The sequence below is a fragment of the Pan troglodytes genome, chromosome 11, assembly GCF_028858775.2.
Source record: "Pan troglodytes isolate AG18354 chromosome 11, NHGRI_mPanTro3-v2.0_pri, whole genome shotgun sequence".
Lineage (NCBI taxonomy): Eukaryota > Metazoa > Chordata > Mammalia > Primates > Hominidae > Pan > Pan troglodytes.
The window spans coordinates 46,608,439-46,629,276 of record NC_072409.2 but is presented as its reverse complement, the minus strand read 5'-3'; the positions used below and the strand labels follow the sequence as shown (position 1 = coordinate 46,629,276).

The following is a 20,838-nucleotide window of genomic DNA, read 5'->3' as shown; positions in this document are numbered from 1 at the left end:
CACCACGCTTAGCTAATTTTTGTACCAGCTGCATGTTTTAAAGCGTGCTTTCCACAGCAGAATAAACTTGCTGCACTGAACAGTAAGGGAGCCACCAGACATATGGGGCTACTAAAATTTACATTTTAAAATTTAAATTAATTAAAATTAAAGAAGATTTAGAATTCCATTAGCCCATCCCACATTTCAAGAGCTTAATATTGCCACATAAGGCTAACAGCTACCATACGCAGATACAGAATATTTCCATTTTCCCCAAAAGTTCTATGGGGCAGAACTGACAACGGAATCTAGTAATTTAATAACCCAGTTTTGGGGAGAAAATGGAAAGGATTTTGAAACCATCTGAAATCTGCACATCCTCCTCAAAATAGGGTTGGTGCTATTTGCTTGAAAACAAAATAGAAAATAAAATTTGTAAATTACTCTGATCAAAGTATGTTGAGGGTTCTGGTTCTGGACAAGATACATACAGTCAGCATATTCTGCCCACATCTCCCATGAATGGAGCTATAAAACCTGGAACGAATAGGGGAGCACTTCTTTAGGGACTCCTTAGCATCTCCAGGTTTGAACTTAACACAGTCCCAAACTCATACAAGGGCATCAGCACAGAAGAGAGCTTCCAGAGGAGGCTTCCAGCTCTGCTGGAGCAGGGTGAAGATAAGTATATCTTTCCCCACTAAAAGAGCACAGAAAGCATGGTTCTTTTTTCATTTTCTTTCTTTTCTTCATTCTCTTGCACTCCAGTCCCCATCCAGTGATGGTGGAGGTGGCAACAAGTAACTGCAGTAGCTTAAAACCCTGAGAGATAACTTAATTCTGCAATTGGAGGAGCTGGGGTCTCAAGAGGTGGTCAAACTCCATTGCTGTTTTTTCTCTCTGTGTCCTCAACTGTTTTTCTGAGACGTGGACATAGTCAAGGTGAGTATGCAGCCAAACAAGGGAACTAAAACCCAAGATGTTGGGCTAGAGGACTGAAATGGGTGTTTTAAGGAACTTGAAAATACCAGGGAGATGATGGAGAAGGGAAAACTCAGAAAAGTGACCCTTTAAAGTTGTTTACAAGTTCCTGAGACCACCCATGAGCTGTGTGTGTGTGTGTGTGTGTATCTGACCCTAAGCAGATGTTGAGAACAGAACTGCACAGCAGAACACCACCCCCGTCCCAGTCTGGCCACAGTGTGGCACACATGTGGGACAGATCCAAGAGCACTATAGAGGCTTTGAAAGTAGAACCGGCATTGGGACTGCAAACACGGAAGGCTGTTCGGAACTTGCAGCCTGAACCCAAACAGACTGACTGCCCGTAAAACAGTATTAACATTCCCCACAACGGCTGAACAACACCCAGAGTCTCACCACCAAAATCTAATATTCAAAATCTCCATGATGCAATCCAACATTACTCAACATACAAAGAACCAGGAAAATCTCAATCAATGGACATTAGCAATAAGATGTCACAGATGTTGGAATTATCTGACAAAGACTTCAATACAACTATTATAAAAATTGCCAACAAGTAAAGCACTTTGGAAACAAACAGAAAGATAAAATGTCTCAACAAAAAAACCCCAGAAAATATAAAAAAGAGAAAACTGAAAATTTTAGAAGGAAAACATATAATAACTAGAAGAAAAACCTCAATGAAAGGGATCAATGGGAATAAGGACAGAGAGGTGTCAATAAAAATTATACAAGGTGAACAAAAGAGAAAAAAATCGAAAAGAAATAAACAGATCACTTCTGTGGGACAAAATGAAATGGTCCAACATTTATATCCCCAGATTCCCAGAAGAAGAAAAAAAGAGTGACGAAGTGACTAAGAACTTTATAAATGTGGCAAAAAAATGTAAACCCACAAAATAAATTTGGTGAATCCCCAAAAAGATAAGCCCAAATAAATCTACATCCAAACACAGAATAATCAAACTGATGAAAATTAAAGACAAACGGAAAAAATCTTAAAAGCAATCAGAGAAAAACACGTTATTTATAGAGGTAAAACTATTTTAAAGTCTGCAGATTTCTCGTTAAAAACAATGAAGGCCAGAAGGATGTGGCACAGACTATTTAAAGTGCTCAAAGACACAGACAATCAACCCAGAATTCTATACCCAGTGAAAACATCACTAAGGGATGAAGGTGACATTCTCAAATGAAGGAAAGCTAATAGAACTCACTGTCAGCAGACTTGCAGTGGAGTAAGCGCTGAAGGAAGTGCTTCATGCAGAAGGGAATTAATACCAGAAAGAGAACTTGGACCACCAGGAATGAAAGAACAACAAAAATGATGAAGTGGCAGTCTCACACATCAATGTTGAGAATGCAGTCTGGAAAACAGTTTGGCTGTTTCTTATAAAGTTAATCATACACTTATGTCACCAGTAATCCCACTCCTAGGTATTCACCATAGAGAGAGGAAAACATATGCTCTCACAAAAACCTACACGTGAATATATTTTTTTTTCCTTTTTAGAGACAGAGTCTCGCCCTATCACCCAGGCTGGAGTGCAGTGACACAACCATAGCTCACTGCAGCCTGGAACTACTGAGCTCAAGTGATCCTTTGGCCTCAAACTCCTGAGCAGCTGGGACTGCAGGCACGTGCCACCACACCCAGTGAATTTATTATACATTGTTCTGGAAACAGAGTCTCAATAAATTCCAGGCTGGTCCCAACTCTTGGCCTCAAGCAATCCTCCCACCTCAGCCTCTCAAGTCACCAGGATTACAGGCATGAGCCACCATGGCTAGTTGTGTACAGGCATATTAAAGCACCTCTATTTATAACTGGCAAAAACTAGAAATAACCCAAATGCCCTTGAACAGGTGAATGGATAAGCGAACTGTGAACACATATACAATGAAATACTGCTCGGCAATAGAAAGGAATGAAATATGGGTAACTGCAACAACTTGGGTGAATGGCAAAGGTATTATGCTGAGTGAATAAACAAGTCTAGCTCAGAAAGTTAAATAATGTAGATTCCACTATTGACATTCTTAAAAAGACAAAGCTACTATAGGGACAGAAAAAAAGATCAGTGGTTGCCAAGGCTCGTGGGTGGAGGTAAAGGCAACTCTAAAGAGGTACCACAAGGAAGCTGCAATTGCTCCATATCCCGATTTTAGCAGTGGCTATACAAAGCTACCCATACTTGTGTTAAAATTCATAGAACTACATATCACAAAAATCTATTTCGGTGTACTAACTTAACAACTAAAATTTTAAAAAATCTTCCTCAGGAACTTTTTTAAGAAGAAAAAAATAAGCATTCATAAAAGTTATCTAAGTCAAGTATCCTGTTAAAATGTGTGTCTATTCCTGCAAGATATTGGGAAGTAGTCAGTAACCTACAATCCATGGGCCACAGGCAGCCCACCATCTGTTCCGAGAGCCAAGAATAGTTTTTACACTTTAAAATTGTTGAAAACAACATCAAATGAAGATTTTGAGGCATGCATAAAATTATATGTTCACAACAGTTTTAATAAGACATATTGTTTACATATGATCTCTGCCTGCTTTGACACAGGAGCAGAGCTGAAGACCCAAAAAGCCTAAAATATTTACTATCTGATTATTTTTTGGAAAAGGTTTGCTGACCCCCAATCTAAGTCAATACCTGGATCATTTAGTCATGAAATATGAAATGTTGTGTTTTTCTTGACTGATCCCAACTGTCCAAAGACTAGAACACCATCATGTGCCTATAGCCTGTATTTTAGAACCAAGGAAACTCCTTCGTACGGAGCAACAGCAGGGTACACACCGGGATCAGGGAACCAGTTGGCTGGGCAAGGATAGCCAGACCGGGTCTTGATGGCAACTTCCCCTGCAACTGCCCAAAAAGCCAGGGCTCCCAACATCTATCACTTAACAAAGAAAAATGAATGTCTAATTCACCATTCACTTATTTTCAGGGCTCTATCTATTTACAAACACTGTTATCCTTTCAATTCCCTAGCACGTGTCCCATATAACTTTTACAAAAGAAGGAAACATTTCTAGGATGTTGAAAACAACTCAAGATCAAAAGAAGATTTTTAACATCAAATAAAGTACTAAATGTTGGAAGTGCAGGTGTCAAAAAGAAAAAACCTCATATTTCAACAAATCTGGATTGCATTATTTTACATAGCCTGCAAATGGCCTCAAGCCACAGCTATGGCACTGATTTTTGCAGGACAGCTTGAGCTAGTGTGTAGAATATTTTTATACACCTGGCAAAAATACTTTAGAATAAGTCTTTTCTAGTGACACTCACAGAGTCAAGAAAACTCAACACATGATCTTCCTTTAGTTTCTGGAATGCTATCAACAGAGTTCACATTAAGTAAAAACATAAACGCAAAGAACTGCTAATACCAGCATTAAAAATAGTATTGTTCTACAGATCAAATTACTCTTTAAAGCAATGCCTTCCAGGAAGAGGCAGAAATGTCCAGGTTTAGGGACTCTCCTGACCAAAGAAACCCTTGGTTATTTTAACATGGTCTTCTCTAGAGCTGAGGACAGCTTGGGATGTTCCGTCCCATCCTGTTTCTCAAAACTCTAACATGCAGCTTCCTCTGCTGTCTCTCCTCTGAAGAGTCTCACTTTCTCTGTTTACATGTTGGTCTCCTTCCATGTGTAGAGCAGCTGTCTGCCATATATATCACTGTGTGTGTTTGTCTTCCTCTATCTAAACCACTATCTGTGTTTCTTACTATCTCATTCTATCATTCTCCCTCATCTTGCCATGGATTGGCATGATATATCACACAGCATGTGCTAGATAAAAGTTGGCTGAATTAATTAATTAATCACCCTAAAGTGGAAGAATGTGTTCATGTCCTATAACAATACAAACATACATATGCCTGTGACAAAGGGATGGTATATTCAATTTCCATTTTAAAATCTTGCGACAGGTTGTATTTTCCAAAGAAGGCTACAACAATATCTTCCATCTCACATGCTCTCCATATGGTGTCCCCGACACTCCCCCAACAAGAGCTGGAGTCTGTTTCCCCACTCTCCTGAATCAGAGTGGGCCCTGTGATTGCTTTGACCCCCAGAATGCAAAGAAAGTGGCCTTGAGTGCTGGTTCTGAATGAAGCCTGTAAGTGGCCAAATTCCACTCTCTGCCCTTAACACACTCCCTCTTGAGAGAGTCCTTTTTGGAACCCAGCCACCATGCTGTGAGAAGGCCAAGCCACCTGGAGAGGCCACGTATGGGTTCTTGGGTCGAGAGACCGCCCCAGCACCCAACAGCACCACCAACCAGCCATGTCAGTGCGCCATCTTAATGTCTGGCCCAGTTGAGCCTTCAGATGACTGCAGCCCCCACCAGCATCTTACCGCAGCCAGCATCTGACGACAGCCACACAAGAGACCCCAGGAAAGACCCTGTCAACCCACAGAACTGTGTGCTGTAACAACACATTATCCATTTAAGCCTCTAAATTGTGCAGTAGTGTTTTGTTACACAGCAACAGATAACAAAAACAGATCTGTGGAGGAATTTCATTTTCTCCACAAATAATTATAATAAAAAAATTTACATTACTTATTCACCCTCATTTGTTTTTTCTCCCTTTTCCTGGAAAACAGCATAAAAGAGACTCCTCACTCTTGGTATGATGCAATCTGAGTTTATGTCAAAAGGAAAGTTTTCAGATTGTGGCCACTCATGTAAACACACTCGGAGTTACACTCTCAGGCTGGCACCGTTCGTCCTGGGGTGCATCTCGTCGTTTTAACTGTGAATGATGCACCACCACCCAAGGGAAGCCTGACAAATGTCCATGAACCCCAAGATTTCCAATACATCCAATGACTATTCCTCACTTTACTGCCAAACCTTGACGAGGAATCAGGCAGTGTTTACACCACACAGCCAGAATTTGTTCTATTTTTTTCCTGTACAGATTTTTATGAGGCTACTAGTAAGTTACCTCTTCTTTCACCCTAGTATTTCCCAAGTCCTACCTTGGGGCTGGTGTGTTTATAGGCCATTTTATTAAGTGTTCCTTATACTACACATTGCTTATGAAGCAGCACTGTCAACTGCTGAAACACAGGGCATGCGTTTTATTATATTACAGAGGCTGGGCTGGAAATACAGAAATATGCAGAGTAAGAACTCCCTTAGCAGCTCTTCAGTAGAAATGAGGAAGGCATGGCTCATGGCCGAAGTACCAACATCCTCTGGGGGATGGAGAGGGACCTGGATGCTGTGGTCCCTTACACACTGGGGAAAAGTAAAGGCACCCTGGTGTGTTTTGCATCAATCTATGGAACCAGGAACCAGGCCCATGCAGGTCCACAGGCCAAGTGTCCCCTCGACCATGGCATGATTCACATTTTTAACTCTGTAAAAGAACCTAAGTACAGTTTCTCTGAAATTCTTAAACTTCTTGGAGACATGACTATTTAATGTCATCATTTTTGTCATCATCATACTTTCGATTCCAACGATATTGGCTAAGGCTTGCTCCATCAACAGTCTCTGGTCCTGTGGGTCCGGCTTGCTTTTCCGGATACACAGTGTCAACATTGGTTTTCACCCTCTCCTGTCATTCTTGAACTTACATAAAACTGTACATCGACTCATCTACCACTGCCTGTGTGCATCGGGCCCATGTCCCACTAGACTACTACTGGAAGCTCTCTCTAGCAAGAGCATTAAAAAGCCACCAGTGGGGCTGGGCATGGTGGCTCACGCCTGTAATCCCAGCACCAGCACTTTGGGAGGCTGAGGCGGGTGGATCACCTGAGGTCAGGAGTTCGACATCAGCCTGGCCAACAGGGTAAAACCCCATCTGTACTAAAAATAGAAAAATTAGCCAGGCATGTGGTGGGCGCCTACATTCCCAGCTACTCGTTAGGCTGAGACAGGAGAATTGCTTGAACCCAGGAGGCGGAGGTTGCAGTGAGCCAAGATCGTGCCACTGCACTCCAGCCAAGGTGACAAAGCAAGAATCCATCTCAAAAAAGAAAGAAAAGAAAAAGCCACCAATGGGAACAAAAAGTGTCACAGGGCCTTCTTTGTTGCAATCCCACAGACATCTGAAGTGCATTTGAGCCATGGCAGATGTACACACCACCTCCACAGGAACACACTGTACCCAGCCCAGCAATATATATAGCTGTGTTGACAGCACTGTAATTTATCCAGCGCCAAGCAGCTGAATCCCAGAGTCCGAAGCCGTGTTCTACATCCAGGTTCTTCCATCAAGAGATGCCTTCAGGGGAACCTTTTCCTCCCCTGAATATTCAGGCTGTAAATTACCTTTGACAAATTAACTTTCGCTTCTCCTCGGAGATAAATTTTAAAAGGAGGGCACTAAGAGAGCAGATTAAAGGCTTTCTGTCTGGGGTCCTATTGAATTGGTTGGGGGAGTTGGGCTTCTTTTGCTCTGATGAACACTTACAGCCTGTAATTTGGTCTCTGCCCATAGAAAATCAAGTCAGGGCATGGGAAAGTGATCGCATCCACCTGGAAGGGGGCTGACGAAGCCTCCCTCCCAGACAGGGCCTCAAGGAATCACCCCACTTAGGGGAAGAGAAAAGACCCTTCATTTTCACTCCACTAACATGAAACCCAATCTGCTTCAGAGCAGGATTACCCCAGCAAAAGGTGCTCTGTGGCGGCCACTTGGCCACCTGCACCGGTTCAGGAGGCTCTGCACACTCGCTCCTCATTTCTGCCTCGTGAAAGTGGCACACGTGTCCCAGGACTCAACCACAGCTGCTCACAAACCTGCTTAGGCCAGCTGCACTTATTCTAGTCATTAAATTATGTAATTAAGTATTTAATTGATGAGGAACTATAAACATTAAAAGTTTTATCTAGAAAAACTAAGTTGGCTTTGAAAAGCCTCCATACAATGAAAAAAAATCCGTGTTCGAAAGAAGCCTAGGCGATAAAACAGAAAATGACTAGGAAAATACTGTAAACATCTGACATCAGCCTGCTTCACAGATTTCTTCCCGTTGTCATACGACTTCTAAAGAAACCAAAACTGAAAACTCTGTACTATAAGCAAGAAAGACAACTGGGCCGGGCGTGGTGGCTCACGCCTGCAATCCCAGCACAGAAAGGCCGAGGTGGGTGGATCACCTGAGGTCCCGAGTTTGAGACGAGCCTGACCAACATGGACAAACCCTGTCTCCACTAAAAATACAAAATTAGCCGGGCATGGTGGCGAATGCCTGTAATCCCAGCTACTCGGGAGGCTGAGGCAGGAGAATCACTTGAACCCCAGAGGTGGAGGTTGCAGTGAGCTGAGATCGCCATTGCACTCCAGCCTGGGCAACAAGAGCGAAACTCCGTCTCAAAAAAAAAGGAAAGACAACTGAGAACTCCTCTATCAGCTGATTCTCAACAAAAAGCCTTGGCCTACCTCAAAAAATTGGTAAATTAACGGACACTTACATGATCTAAATGGAACAGAATGTTTAACATATGGGTGGATCATTTTATTACATTTTCTCCAACTTTAGAAGACATTTTGAGTTATGCCAACCAATTAACGGTCCCAGGATCAGAGAGTGAGCAGACTTCTACTCTAACTTCAACATGTAATTCCGTAAATGAAATGCCTAGAGATATCCTGCAAGTGTTTTCACATTTCTGTGAAGAACAATTGTTTAAATGAACAAGAATTTGACTAAATCAAAAGTAACAAACATCTGGTAATAGGGAGTATTGTAGAAATGCCAGTATTTCTCTGATTCCACTCGACAAAGTTGTGGAAATGTAGATGCTTTGAAAAGAATGCCCCAGTGCCCTAAAGGAACTAATTGTTTAATTTTCTCATTTTAAGAGCCAGCAGAAAATAGCAAAAGGTCTATTGCAGTACTTCTCAAATTATGATACCCACCAGTAAACAATGCTGGATTGACCATGCTTTCTTTATTTTCCTTCCTAAAAGTCCTACAAAATGATAAGAATGAAACAAAGTAAGAAACCCATAGCCATACAGAGAACATGAGAAAGGTCACAAGACGTGCCAAGATAAGAAAACAAATCACTCCAGGGGAAACAAAGATGATTCAAGAGCCAAAAGAAAGAAAATGAAGTTTTCAGAGACATTCTCTGGAGGTGAGAGAGCTCCAGAAATGTACAGAAGAAAGCAAGTCAACAGACACATAGCACAGCAAGCCAGGGAAGCTAGCACACGGACGATCTTTGCATGGGGAGTGCCACTCAAAGATAAAGCAGCTTTATAAGGGGGATCCAAGTGGCTCCCTCAGCCACAGGAAGACTCAGAACCTGGAAACACCAGGTTCATCAGAAAGCAAGGTGGGGTAACAAACAATGAGATTGAGTGTGAATGTATAGATGGACACATGGAAACCCAAATGGCCAACTGCTATCTCAACTGAGCTCGGAGCAGACCTGGCACTCAGGCATTTCTACCTTTCTCCTAATCCCTGCAGGGGGCAAAAAAAAAAAAAAAAAAAAAAAAGTGTGTTTGTCATTAAAATTAAAATAAGGCCAGGTGCAGTGGCTCCCACCTGGAATCCCAGCAATTTGGGAGGCCAAGGCAGGTAGATCACCTGAGGTCAGGAATTCAAGGCCAGCTTGGCCAACATGGTGAAACCCCATCTCTACTAAAAATGCAAAAATTAGCCAGGTGTGCAGGCGCCTGTAATCCCAGCTACTCGAGAGACTGAGGCAGGAGAATCACTTGAACCTAGCAGGCAGAGGTTGCAGCGAGCCAAGATAGCACCACTGCACTCCAACACGGGCGGCAGAGCCAGACTCTGTCTCCAAAAAAAAAAGGGGGGAAATGAAAGTGAAGGCCTCAGGAAGGGACTTGTATATCTTGGTACCCAGGGTCCCTGGTAAAATAGCCAGTCCACGACACCAAATGTGAAGTGAAGTTCACCATCCACGCATGCAAACTCTCCAATTGTGAGCTATTGCTTGAACCAAGAATTAACCAAGAATAACCAGACATCTGCAGAAAGCTCCCAATATGAAACAGAGGTGCCAAGATAAGAAAACAAATCACTCCAGAGGAAACAAAGATGACTCAAGAGCCAAAAGAAAGAAAATGAAGTTCCAGAGACATTAGAGAAGGTATTGCCTTCTTAAAATATCATCAGAATGCAATAAAAAATAGAAAAGAAGGTATTGAAATCAAAATAGGATTCCAACATTAAAAGGAAAATTCAACTGTAGGATTGAAAGATAAAGCTGAAATTCTACAGCGAGGAGAAGACAGAAGTAAAGAGGAGCTTCAGAAGGAACAGAAAAAAAGTGGGAGAGAGGAATATTTTCTAAAAGGACACGAAGAGCATCACCAAGCTGAACGACTCAAGTGTCCATATGAAAAGGGCCAAGCCACAACTGAGAACGAACAAAAGACATGCATATTTAACACATCATAATGAACTCCAGGGTACACAGAAGATCCCAAAACCTCTCCAAGTAAAAACAAGTCACCAGAAAAGGAATGAGGCTTCAAGTGGCAGTGAACCGCTCAGAAGGCAGCACGGGGTGCTGGGAAGACTGTGGGGTGACATTCCAAAGAACATGACGTGCAACTGAGAATGATACCCAAACTATCAAGCACGTGCAGGTGGAAATTACAAGGACTCAGAAAACTTACCCTTTAAATGCAGCTTCCTACATTTGTGTCTCCTCTTCCCATCCCTCTCTATTCTCTTTCCAACCTCACTCACCACCATACACGCAAGGTTTCATCCATACTTCCTGAAAGAAGGTGATCAAGAAGTTCCAGGAATGCTTCAGATCAGCCTGTCAGGGGGTACATGGCTATCCGTAAGTCATGTGCCCAATCTAAGTGGACGGGGACAGAAAGACACAGGATGACCTCCCCAGTAAGGGGTCTTGCGACCAGAAGAGGATGAAGAAGATCAGATAACTACTATGGTGTTCAGGAAAAGAAGATAGATACCTATACAGGGGAAATGAGTGATCTAAACGTACCCAAAATACTGAATATTTAGGAGACATATTAGGTGTTGCCAGACAACAATTACAATCACTCCTAAGAGTCAACTCTCACTCAGCCTCTAATGAAGAACCATCACCAATGACTTTATCAAACCATTTTATAACTGGAGTTCATTATATAGCAGCTATTCCTGCTATGCCTATTGACAGACTAAATTACACTTATGCAAGCCACTTCATCTCCCAGGTTTAGATTTATGCTAAAACAGGAGAAGGAAGTACCACGGTGTAATAATACCTGCCCCAACCTGGGTGGGAGAGTGTCAGGCTTATAATTAGATTACATTTGCAAACAGTTCCAGAGCTCCCCAGGGAGAAGGGTTATAAATAACTCAAGGTATTCTTTTCCCCAAAGATAATCAATTATTTTCTCATCAAAAGGAGGCTAACAAAGAAAGGGTTTAAGGATGAGGACCCCATAATTTATGTAAGCCTCCAGCTTTAACAAGATTTCCAGAGTGTTCAGAACTTCACAGGGACCCAGTACTGGCTCTGGCTTCCTCCAGCAAATGGAATATTTATAGCAGCTGAGAAATCCTTTCATTGCTAGGAAAAAAAACACCCTAGAGTAGCCCTTAGATGGGATACATTCATTAAATTCATTTAATCTGCACACTGATGTGGGGCAAGGGAAATGGCAGGAAGCAGGTAAGAATGAAAGAATTTTGCCTCAACAGATCAAAATTGCGCCCTCCCTTTCCTGGGCTTCAGGGTCCTGGGCTCCTTTGCACCTCCATGGCCCTTGTTCTCCACCTGGTGAAGATGATTCACCCCTCATGGTCAGCTCCTGAGGCCAGACTCTTCTTCTGCAAAGCCTTCCCAGCCTTGCCTGGCAGAAGTAGGTTTTTTCTTTAGGTCCTCATGGTGTTTCATGCAAACCCACCTGAGAGCATCTCCCAAGTTATTCATTTCTTGGACTCTTATTATAAAATGTAGTTTCCTAAGGACAGAGTCTGGGTTTATTCATTGTCAGTAATCCCAGAAGCTCCCCCCTTGCACATCCAGCGCCTGGCTGGGCTCAAATTGGTCCAGTTCACCTCTTTGGAAAGCCACTTGGAGGCTGAAGCCAAACCATAGCCCATCATTCTCTGAGAAGCACACTCAGCGGAAAGAGCCCTTACTCCTTACAGACCAAAATTAAAACCCAACTACACTTCCAGAATCCCCCAACAAGAAACTCATTACAGAAAAGCTGCACTTTAAGAAACAAAGACGGGGGCCGGGCGCAGTGGCTCACGCCTGTAATCCCAGCACTTTGGGAGGCCGAGACGGGCAGATCCCGAGGTCAGGAGATTGAGACCATCCTGGCTAACACAGTGAAACCGTGGTGGCGGGCGCCTGTAGTCCCGGCTACTCAGGAGGCTGAGGCAGGAGAATGGCGTGAACCCGGGAGGCGGAGCTTGCAGTGAGCCGAGATCGCGCCACTGCACTCCAGCCTGGGTGACAGAGCGAGACTCCATCTCAAAAAAAGAAAAAACAAAACAAAACAAACAATAAAAAAAAAAAGACAAATCCAAAAAACATTGTTCCCAAAAGCCACAGAAATTGGTCAAACATGGGAAAAGGATCTCTTAATGGGTGCATCACCAAACGGACCTAGGGCTCCATTTCCAGGAAGGGAGATGAGTAATCGGAACAGACTGGGCCACTGCAGCACACCAAGGGCCTGGCCCAGGAAGACCTCCACCTTGGTAGGGCCTTGGAGGTTCAGGGAAAGTGATGATGTCCTTATAATGTTAAAGACAGAAGACAAGCAGTAAGAGAGAATGCTGATCCCTTTTTCTTCTCTACTTCCTTTTTCCAAAGTTATCTTTTATTTATTTTCTGAGTGGGAGTGGGTGTGGGTGTGGGTGTGTGTGTGTGTGTGTGTGTGTGGACACATGAAACAAAATTCAAAAGTCACAAGAGTGAAAAGACTTTCTTCTACTCTTTTTCCCCAGCCACCCATGTCCCCCACTGCAGAGGCAATAACTTCAGCTTTCTTTAAATAATTCATAAACCCTTCAACACTTTTGATATACACTCACGCACTTATGCAGGTACCTGAGCAGGTGGTCAGCTGGGCCTTGGAAGAGCCCACTCTCTTCCTTCTATATCTTAAGTAATGCAACATCAAGGTATGCCCACCAAGAAACAAATCCCAGGAAAAGCCCAGGGTCTAACCAAAGTCTGGGTGCAGCAGACTAAGTGAACACCTCATCATGTATCTAGACAGTCCTATTAACTTAGACAAGAACTGCAGAAAGTCTAGTTCCAACTCCTTCCATGTGTCCATCTTTGCTTAAAATCAGAGCTTTTTGCCTCTGCTTGCACTCATTTTTTCTGAGAAGATTCTCAGAAATGTTAACGAGGTCAATACTAAGTTTTTCATCGCAGTAGAAGTCAACAGATGTTACTACAATACAAAGCATAGTTCCTAATTATTATCAGCTGAACTGTGACCTCCAAAATTCGTATGTTGAAGCCGTAACCTCCCATAGCTCAGAATGTGACTGCATTTGGAGACAGAACCTTTGAAGAAGTAATTAGGCTAAAATAAAGTCATCAGGGTGGGCCCCAATGCAGTATGACTTGTGTCCTTATAAGAAAAAAAAAGGACACACACACAGTAGGATGACCATGTGAAGACACAGGGTGAAGACACCATCTGCAAGCCAAGGAGAGAGGCCACAGGAGAAACCAGCCCTGCTGAAACCTGGACCTCAGACTTCTGGCCTCCAGAACTAGGATGAAATAAATTTCCATTGTATAAGCCCTTAAGTCTGTGGTGCATTGTTACAGCAGTCCTAGCAAACTAATGTCGTAATAAAATATATTTAAAGCATTTGTAGGTGCATCAGCTATAGATATTCCAAAGCAGGATTATAACCCACTGGATAAAACAGGAGTGCTGTGAGCATACTAATACAAGTAAATCCATGAATACAGTGAGAGCCTGATGAGGTTGATGGTTTCCAAGAACCTCCCCACCAAATACCAAATGCTGATTCATTTGAAAGGGAAGGCCTAACAGATGCCACCTCAGCCAGTCAATCTCATCAGTTAGGGGACAAAGTGACCCTGTGCACCATTCAAAAACAGCAATGAAAACGATTTCTACAACATTGTTTCTGCAATGGGCCTGCCCATATACAAAGCCTGATAAACAGAAGTTGTGGGATTTCCTACAAAATAACCTGCCTGCACTCTTCAGAAATGTCAAGGTCATGAAGGTCAAGGGCAGGCTGGGAAATGTTCCAGACTGGAGGAGACTCCAGAAGCACAGAGCCAAATGACCCTGCAGTGAATCCTGCTGCTCAAAGGGACATTACTGGGACTGCTGTTGCAACTGTCCAGATTGGGGTCTGATGGTGGTCATGCATCTGTTCTAATTTTGTGATTTTCATGATGGTTGTATTAGGATTATGTACAAGAATGTTCTTGTTTGTAGAAAATACATACTAAAGCATTTTGGGGGTAATGGGACATCTTGCCAGCCGCTTACTTTCAGATGGCTAGAGGGGGGAGAAGGAATTTCCATATACTCTACTTGCAACTTTCCAGTAAGTTCTGAACTTCACAAATATAACTTGGAAAAACTGAAAAAATCCTATATATTGAAAACGAGTGGAGTGTTTGATCTGTTACAGGAAATGGCACTTGACTAGATAATATGCAACCATTAAAATTGATTATTATAAAAAGACCAAGTAGGTAACAAGAAAAACATGTTTATGAAATAAAACCATGTCAGTATGATCACAAATGTGTTAAAATGCTAGTACAATGAGTCCTATGTCCTCACTTGACATCATTGATAAGGTTCTTAGAAACTCCAATTTTAAATGAAATGACATACTGTATGCTGCAAGAACTTAACTCTTGTTTATATCTGTTAGTGTATGGTAAAATCAGTTTTGTTATACAGTATGTCATTTCACTCGAAGTCGCAGTTTCCAAGAGCCTATCAATGCTGTTAAGTGAAGACTTAATGTTAGTACTCCTTTTTTGATGGTGAGTTATCTCCAGCAGCATAGTTACAAATAATTTTTGTTTTCTTATTTATACTATTTTTCTTCTAAATACTGACATACATGTATTAATTTTATCATGAGGTGAAAAAATTAGGGAGGACGAGCACTCCTGAGCTATCAGGCCTCATTAGCGAAGGTGATTAGCAAAGACAAAACAAGACTAGGGGAATTATCACACGGAGAGAGGGTTTGTAGAGAAAAGCCCGACAGGGGCAAAGAACCTCCTGAGATGAAGAAGGATGAGGGGAGAAATTCGAGGAAAAGCACTGAGGCATCTGAATTTTGAGGGCTTGAAAGAAAGTTCTACTGAAGGAGTAGGAGGGCAGGCGAGGCCCTCAGGCTGGGCAGCAGTATGTGTCGGGCATCTATCTAGCTGGGCAAATGGAGTGTAGGGTTCCACACAGGAGCCACCTCTCCTTGTCATGTACAGGGAGAAGCCTGAGGAGCCTACAATTAGGACAGTTTGGTTCCTGTCCTTTCGACCTTGAATGAGAACCCAGAGCTCACAGCTCAGTCTATAGAACTAGCCTATGACCAGCCAGGCACGGTGGCTCATGCCTGTAATTCTAATACTTTGGGAGGCTGAGGCGGGTGGATCATGAGGTCAGGAGTTTGAGACAAGCCTGGCCAACATAGTGAAACCCTATCTCTACTAAAAATACAAAAAATTACCCAGGCATGATGGCGGGTGCCTGTAATCCCAGCTACTAGGGAGGCTGAGGCAGAAGAATCACTTGAACCCGGGAGGCGGAGGTTGCAGTGAACCTAGATCATGCCATTGCACTCCAGCCCAGGCGACAATGTGAGACTCTGTCTCAAAAAAAAAAAAAAAAAAAAAAAACTAGCCCATGACCAAGACAATCCATTCCCCATGAGAGCTGGAAGGTGGTCTCCAATTGACCATGAAGAGGCAGTGAAAATGCTGAACGAAAAAATATATACGACATGCCTCCACTTATCAAAAGGTCAAAAACAGGCAAAACTAAGCAATCTGCGTTTATGGATTGTTATGAACTGAATTGTGTCTCTCCAAAATTGTACCTTAAAATCCTAACCCCAGGACCTCAAAATATGACTGTGTTTGGGGATAAGGTTTTTAAAAGAGTAATTCAGTTAAAATGAAGTCATTAGGGTGGACCCTAATCCACGAAGACAGATGTCATAAGAAGAGCAGATGAGGACTCAGACACAGAGAGGTGCCCATGTGAAAACAGAGGGAGAAAGGCGCCATCTGCCAGCCAAGGAGAAAGGCAGGAGAAGTCACCCCTGCTGACACCTGATCTGGGACTTCCAGCCTTCAGAACTGGGAGAAAGTAAATGCCTGTTGTTTCAGCAGCCCAGCCTGTGGGACTTCGTTATGGCAGTCCCAGAAAACTAATAGAGATATATACTACAGGTTGAATATTTCTAATCTGAAACAAGAACTCTGAAATGTTCCAAAGTCTGAAACACTTTGAGTGCCAACATGATGCTCCAAGGAAATGCTCACTGGAGTACTTCAGATTTCGGATTTTTAGATTAGAGATGCATAACCTGTATGTATGGTACAAAACCCAAATCTGAAACACTTCTGTTTCCAAGCATTTCAGACTAAAGGATAGTTGGCCTGTCCTATATGGCAAAACTACAAAGTACAGGAATTATTAACACAAAACAGAGGACCATCACCACCTTGGAAGACGAGATCCAGAAAGCTTCACAGGAACTGGGGATGAAGTTCAATCTCTTCAACAGGGTGGGAGTCACTCAACTTGTTCATTTCATCACTCTTCATGTTTCCCACTCACATTTTCTTCACTGTTTTGTACGGATGATATAAAATTATTAAGGTGATAGCTGGAGCTCTGTAACAGCACTGTCCAATATAGTAGCCACTAGCCACATGGGGCTCTTTACATTTAAATTAATTAAAATCAAGTAGTAAGATCAGAAATGCAGTTCTTCATTCACACTAATCATATTTCCAGTGCTCAATAGGGACATGTGGCTGCAGGCTACTGATTTGGACATGACAAATATAGAACATTTCTATCATTGTAGAAAATTCTATTGGACAGTGCTGCCCAACAGAATTTGATGGACAAGAGGCCTTGGAATGAGACACCTACGCACCAGAACCCTCTCTCACTCCAAACAAGAAACACACCCCACCCACTGTACTACTGCCCATCACACCTCTGAAGTGTCCTTGCAGGAAGTTAGTGAATCATTTCCAACAGAGCCCTTGCTAGCGCTTAAATCACCACCAAAATCCCTTCCCCTTCCAAGGTCCTGGTGGCCTCGGAACCCCCTTCTCAGCCCCCTACCCAGGGCCCCTATCTAGCATGAGTTGCATCTGGAGGTAAAATCTCAGGGGATTTCACACCAATGCAGTGCCACGTTATGGCCATTGAGACAAGTACACAAAAGAAACCCAGAGAGAAAGCACACTCACCATCCTACCACGGAGCTAGAACCAAAGCTCACTCAACAAAAATGGAGCTGAAGGAGTCACCAAAGGGAAGCTCTGTACTTCTGAAGTCAAGGTACTTGAGTACTAATCCCTTTCTTTTCTCTCTGGTTTCACCAATCTGATCATCTGTCAATTAGGTTTCAGTTTGACCTGTCCCTCATTCAACACCATCTCATAAAACCCACCTCTCCTGTCTGTGGGATGGCTTCTGCTGAAATACATCCAAATAAACACAGGCAGCAACAGACCAGCCAAGGCTGTTCAGATAAGCATTTCAGATCTCAACCAGCAGGGATGTGTGTTGGTGGGTACCCCTGTGACAGGGAGTCTCAGTCTCCTCCAGGAGTCATGGGGGGTGGGGGGAGGCTTCAGGCATGACTTGTCTAATTGGCCTACAAAAAGAATTACTTACTCTCCACTTACCTTTGATTACCTTTAAAAAAAAAAAAAAAGGCTTGTGGGGGGCCTTCTAGGTACAGAAATTCTGTATTCTCCATTCCCCAATCCCCAGGCCTGGTTTTCTAAGATAGTTTTTAATATTGCCAGAATATTAATGCTGAAGGGTTTTATCTAAATCTTCTCCCTGATCTGACGATATCTGACAAACTCATTACTCTCTTGGATTTTTGGCTGGAACCGGAGCTAACACATCCTGCGGGCTGTCATACACATTCAAGACTCTTCCCATCCACAGACCATAACACGTCTCCATTTCCAGTTTGGCAAAATTTTTTAGTCTTTTTTTTTCTAAATGAATGTCAGGATATAATCTGGATACATATTAACATGCACAGAACTGAGTCCAAAAACGCTTTGAGGCCAATTTTTAAAATCATATTTTCTAAATTAAGTCATCAACTTCCTGTGCTGGGAAGTGATCAGTTGGTTGGGGAGACCATTTTATTGCCTTAACTTGGTATTTTCTGTGTTATCACTGCAAGCTTACAAAGCCTTAAGAACTTAAAGCCTCGCGAACTTAAAGAGCTAACAAGCCTGTGTGTGCTCACGAACCCCACCCCTGGTAGTTCTCAGAACCCAACATTGCAAAGCCAGCAGCTCTCTCTAGTTCCCACCTTTCTCCAAAATATTCTCTGGAAGGCATGAGCCTCTGCATCCCAATTCTCTCCCATTTGTCAATCAAACCCAAGGAAACTCCTTTCCAAATGGCAGTGTGGCCTGCAGCTGGCCAGAGAACAAAGCGGGAAGGCAAACAAAGAGCAAAGGGCACCGGAAAACTTTAAAAAGGAGCCTTTGTTGAAGCTTTGGGGGTGGGGGGGGGGGGTAGGGCAGGGTGTGGAGGGAGATGCGGATGTCTATCACTCCAAAGGCCCTACTGTGGGATCTCCAGGCAGGAATAACCATCCTTCAAGGGCTTTGCTTTTAATAAAACCTAATTCTCAGCCCATTATCTCCATTCCTTGCACAGAGTGGAGGGGCTTGGGATTCCCCAGGACTGAGCAGCGTGTGGCTCCCGCCTGGGCCTGCACCAGGGTGGCTATGACATGGGACCTAAGGGAAGGAGAGGCCAAATGCCTGGGTGAGACCGAGATCTGGAAACATGCTGGTCCCCGCCAAAATGTAATTCCAAATAGAAACAACAGGGAACCCTAAAAGTGATCTACAAAAGCCCTGCCCCAAGGTTCTGATTTTTCTCCCACATGACCACTGTGATGCGTTTAAATCAAATCAACGAATCAAAATACCTAGGTCTTATCTAAATCCTGTTGAATAACACACAAAATAAAACTCATGAAATAAACAGGAAAATGTGAACTGTGAATATTTTATATTAGGAAGTGCCTTTTTAAGTAGCAGTATGGTTTTTGTTTTTTTGTTTTTTTGTTTTTTTTTTTTTTTTTTGAGACATAATTTCACTCTTCTTGCCCAGGCTGGAGTACAATGTCGCGATCTCAGCTCACTGCAACCTCCGCTTCCGGGGTTCAAGCGATTTTCCTGCCTCAGCCTCTCCTGAGTAGCTGGGATTACAGGCGTGCACCACTATGTCCGGCTAATTTTGTATTTTTAGTAGAGACGGGATTTCACCATGTTGGTCAGGCTCGTCTCGAACTCCTGACCTCAACTGATCCACCCGCCTCAGCCTCCCCAAAGTGCTGGGATTACGGGCATGAGCTACCGCCCCCGGCCATGGTTACTTTTTAAAAGGCGCATTTATCTTCTGGAGACATAAAGATGCCATCTTAAAGGGGTTTCACATTTAGAGGAGCAGGAGAGGAGGCCATGTGAACAGCCCAGATTGTTGGAGCCAGCGGGGACCCATCAGGGCCATCATTCTCCCCCTCCCCTCGCCATTTCCAGGGTGCAGAGCTAGACAGAACTGGACCGACAGCGTGGGCCGGTAGACGTCGGCGTCTGTCTACACCACGGCCTCTGCACACCCACTTGCTTCCTCCCCACACCGCGATCTGTCTACACCAGGGTCTCTGCTTACACCACCGACTGTGCACCCACGCACGCCGCGGCAGCCCCTCCGCCCGAGTCACAGCCCCTTCCTGCCCTGACGAGGGGACCCGGGACCACCACCCCCCCGCCCCGCCCTTCCCGGCAACGCCCGGCCCGGGCTGCTCCGGAGGGTTAAGCGATCCCTGACCACACCGCCTCTACTCGGGAAATACAAACCAAATTCCGCTCCCGGGATGAGGTTTCTCTTCTCCTGAAGAAAATCAGGTTTTTCAGCTTGGGGGTGGGAAGGCTGTAATTGCAGGACTCAGGGGTGCTTTGCCTGCAGCAGGGAGATTCACAGATGAAAGGAAAAGATAACGTTACCTGCTGGGGCATCTTTCTTCTCACCACAGGTCACAAACCCACTACTTACCATTTAAGAGCCCGCAGGAGAGGATTCCTAGGGATATATAAATACAGACCCAGAAGGGACTCCCCTGACAGTCAGACTGCCTGCCGTGTCTTTTATCCAGGACTGTCGGGAAATTCAACCTCTTCAAAAATCCCGAGTGAGGCCGCTTTCAACTTCTCTGGCTCCCAGAGCAGATGCACAAAGGCAAGGCTTGCTAGGACCCCTGCGGTCGAGGGCCTTGGGTTGCTACTCCAGGTGACAGCCTCCCATCCTAGGCAAAGGGTACATTCGTGGGGAGGAGGAAATCTTTTGAGAGTTCCATTTCTAACATCCAATTATTTGAAAGTTGCCATCGGTTTTATAGGTTTGGAAATACAGTATTTTAATTAGGTATGTAATATTTCAGATGCATTCCAAAAAAGTGAATGAACACACCAGGCCAAATGAAAGGCTTATTCTTTTCTCAAGCCCCCCTCCAATGGCACCCACAATCCTGAGTTTATATTAATATAGTACTTCCCTACAGTATGTATCCCAGAGCAGTACGCAAGATTTCCTTGCATAGGTTTAACCTTTACA

General features: G+C 43.6%; 1 protein-coding gene across 4 annotated transcripts in view; it reads right to left on the bottom strand.

The window, feature by feature from the left end:
* The window catches only part of ROR2 (receptor tyrosine kinase like orphan receptor 2), a 225,546-nt gene that overhangs the window by 142,194 nt on the left and 62,514 nt on the right, over window positions 1–20,838 (bottom strand). The window contains exon 1 of one of the 4 annotated variants that reach the window (XM_054658254.2): window positions 16,667–20,075. The exons of the other annotated variants lie outside the window; for them this stretch is intronic. The gene's annotated coding sequence lies outside the window, so the exon portion shown is untranslated. Of the gene's footprint in view, window positions 1–16,666; window positions 20,076–20,838 lie in introns of those variants that run through there. 4 annotated transcript variants of the gene reach the window in all.